This window comes from Bos grunniens, chromosome 5, assembly GCF_055505025.1.
Source record: "Bos grunniens cultivar Pamir isolate PY7600 chromosome 5, Bosgru_T2T1.0, whole genome shotgun sequence".
In the NCBI taxonomy this organism is placed as follows: domain Eukaryota; kingdom Metazoa; phylum Chordata; class Mammalia; order Artiodactyla; family Bovidae; genus Bos; species Bos grunniens.
In genome coordinates, this window is record NC_141169.1 from 59,079,566 (window position 1) to 59,083,446 (window position 3,881).

The 3,881-nt window shown below is 34.9% G+C and overlaps 1 pseudogene; it reads right to left on the reverse strand.

Moving 5' to 3' along the window:
• Nucleotides 1-460: 460 nt before the first annotated feature.
• Nucleotides 461-1,391, reverse strand: LOC147372121 (olfactory receptor 6C2-like; annotated as a pseudogene).
• Between the last annotated feature and the right edge of the window lie 2,490 nt (nt 1,392-3,881).

Genomic DNA, 3,881 nt, shown 5'->3' on the forward strand with positions numbered 1-3,881 from the left:
AAGACCCTGATGATAGGAAAGATTGAAGGCAAAAGAAGAGGGTGGCAGAGATTGAGATGGTTAGATAGCATCACCAGCTCAATTGTAATGAATTTGAGTGAACTCCAGGAGATAGTGAAGACCAAGGGAAGCCTGATGTGCTGCAGTCTATGGGGTTGCAAAGAGTTCGACATGACTGAGTAACAACAACAGAATGGGGCCTGAAATAAAAAAGGCCTCAAGTGCTGAGGTGGGAATAGGCAATAAGCACAATTAGTAAATCTATAATATTAAGATGAAGTTATTGTTTCTGTTTGTGGTTTTATTAAGAGTTGGTAAATTGTAAAATGATTCTTTACTGACACATGTAATCCCAATAAAGCTTCCTCATTATGTAGGAAAGCCTTAAAGTTTAAAGATATAGGTTGAGGATGTCTAATCTATTCATGAAAACTTGATTTTTCCACTTTAGCAAATTCCCTTACTTTATTAAGAACAATGTGAATCTTCTGATAGCATTATCAAAGGCTTGTTTAACTTGTTTCTCAAGGTGTAAATGAAGGAGTTCAACATAGGAGCGATGGAAGCAGTAAGTACTGCCACACTCTTATTAATAGCTACTGATTCCTTTTCTGAAGGTTTAATATAGATGAAAATACAGCTTTCATAGGTGATGGAAGTCACAATCAAGTGGGAAGAACATGTAGAAAATGCTTTTTTCCTTTGTTGAAGACAAAGGAATTGTAAAATGGTCTTGATGATGTATATATAGGATAGAATGACACACACAAGGGTCATGATTAAGGTCAAAACAGCAGAGACTATGATCATTTGCTCTATGAGCCATGTTTCTGAGCATGAGATCTTTAAGAGGGGGGCTGTATCACTGACAAAATGATCAATAACATTGAAGTCACAAAATTCCAGATGCAGGGCCCAGGCTAAGTGGAGGGATTATGATCAATGCCAGCCATCTAGCAACAAAGGATGAGTCTTCTACAGACCATGTTGTTCATGATGGTCACATAATGCAAGGGCTTGCAGATGGCCATGTATTTATCATAGGACATGATAGCCAGGAGAAAAAATTCTGCAGGAGCTAAGAAGTCAGTAAAAAATATTTGACTGATAAAATTGTCATATGTGATTGTCTTATCACCTGTTGATATATTACACAAATATTTGGGAATACAAGAAGATGGAAATGAGATTTCTAAGAAGGAGAAATTTTGCAGGAAAAAGTACATGGCAGTTTTCAAGTGAGAGTCTATGAAGGTGAGGGAGATGATTGTCAGGTTCCCAGTTACACTCAACATGTAGGTGAGACGTAAAAAGATGAAAATCACAATCTTCAGTTGTGGATCATCAGTCAATCCCAGCAAGATAAAAGTTGTTACTGTGTGGTTTCTCATCACTGAATCCTGACTTCTATTCAATCTCCATTTATGATTCAGAGATATTTGATATGGAGAGTGATATTAATATCAAATATCAATAATCACTTAGCAAACTATACAAAACCATCTAACATGCAATTTACAAAGGCATGCTTATAAGTATTATTATTAATAGGTCATCTGAAGCAGTATGCATGATAATCTTAAGGCATATTTTGAAAAATATTAGATGGCTTTATCCATATCAAACTTCAACATATTACGGGTCTTCTTTTCCATGCATTATGTTTTACTTTTATCTTCATCTGGGATTGGGATTGCTTATATAGTTATATTTTACTACTAACTGAAGCCAAATGCAGAAACCAAATCTTAAGTTTCTCAATGCTTTACTATTTCTTTTTGTAGCTTGGTTATTGATAAAGTGAAAGTAAGACCCAAAATAGTTTAAAGCTTATTATACAGGCTTTCCTTATCCACTGCTTGAGATTTGAGTATTAGCATTAATCCATTTTTAAAAACTAGTATTTTATTATCTAAATTACTTTATCCTCATTCACTTCTTCCCCTGTGCCTCTCATGACCTTTTGTTTAAAACTTGTAGAATACAGGCAATATTTCGGTCAGAAAATTGTTAAAATACTTTAGATGTGGCATTCACAAGTTTTTATGAAGTTATCACAATTGTTTTTAACTTCTAACCCATTAAATTAATATGTAAACATTCCAATGTCTTGATGCAAATGTCATTAATTAGAAGAATATCAGATTTGGAGTACTAGTTACACTCCCCAACCACTGTTTACTTTCACCATGATTCAGTTTGTCATGGAAATAAGAACAGTATCCTTTATATGCAGAGTACATCATGAGAAACGCTGGACTGTAAGAAACACAAGCTGGAATCAAGATTGCCGGGAGAAATATCAATCACCTCAGATATGCAGATGACACCACCCTTATGGCAGAAAGTGAAGAGGAACTAAAAAGCCTCTTAATAAAAGTGAAAGTGGAGAGTGAAAAAGTTGGCTTAAAGCTCAACATTCAGAAAACGAAGATCATGGCATCCGGTCCCATCACTTCATGGGAAATAGATGGGGAAACAGTGGAAACAGAGTCAGACTTTATTTTGGGGGTCTCCAAAATCACTGCAGATGGTGACTGCAGCCATGAAATTAAAAGATGCTTACTCCTTGGAAGGAAAGTTATGACCAACCTAGACAGCATATTCAAAAGCAGAGACATTACTTTGCCAACAAAGGTCCGCCTAGTCAAGGCTATGGTTTTTCCGATGATTATGTATTGATTCGAGAGTTGGACTGTGAAGAAAGCTGAACATCGAAGAATTGATGCTTTTGAACTGTGGTGTTGGAGAAGACTCTTGAGAGTCCCTTGGAAAACAGAGTTTTCTCTTGTTTTTTGAGGTAAACTTGTATTGCTACAAACCTTCCCCTTAGCACTGCTTTTACTGAATCCCATAGGTTTTGGGTTGTTGTGTTTTCATTTTAGGACTTCCTGATGGCTCGTTTCTATGCATATTTTATTATTTTTTAAAATATCTTCTGTTATTTGTTGTTTATTCAGAAGCGTGTTGTTTAGCCTCTATATGTTTGTATTTTTAATAGTTTTTTTTTTTTTTTTTCCTGTAATTGACATCTACTCTGACTGCATTGTGATCAGAAAAGATGCTTGGGATGATTTCAATTTTTTTTTTTTTTAATTTATCAAGGTTAGATTTATGGCCCAGGATGTGATCTATCCTGGAGAAGGTTCTGTGTGCACTTGAGAAAAAGGTGAAATTCACTGCTTTGTGGTGAAATGTCTTATAGATACCAATTAGGTCTAACTGGTCCATTGTGTCATTTAAAGTTTGTGTTTCCTTGCTAACTTTCTGCTTAGTTGATCTATCCATAGGGTGAGTGGGGCATTAAAGTCTCCCACTATTATTGTGTTATTGTTAATTTTCCCTTTCATACTTGTTAGTATTTGCCTTACATATTGATGTGCTCTTATATGGGTGCATATATATTTATAACTGTTATATCTTCTTCTTGGATTGACTCTTTGATCATTATGTAGTGTCCTTCTTTGTCTCTTTTCACAGCCTTTATTTCAAAGTCTATTTTACCTGATATGAGTATTGCTACTCCTGCTTTCTTTTGGTCTCCATTAGCATGAAATATTTTTTTCCAGCCCTTCACTTTTAGGCTGTACGTGTCCCTTATTTTGAGGTGGGTCTCTTGTAGTGCTGTTGGACTTTTTAAAGAATTGGCTTTTAATCTCTTTAGCTTACTTAGTTGACTTCATTTTCTACCCATAGTAAGTTACATTTTCCGTTTACTTTTGTTAATTCTTCATTTTTTTTCAATTTATTCAGATGACTACAAATTCCCCTCTTTTGGGCTAGTTTACTTTTTTGTAAATAATGAATAATTTAAGATAACAGAATTCCAATTGAGTGTAGCTTTTTCAGTGTTCCAAATAATTTGTGATGTTTGTCTGCAT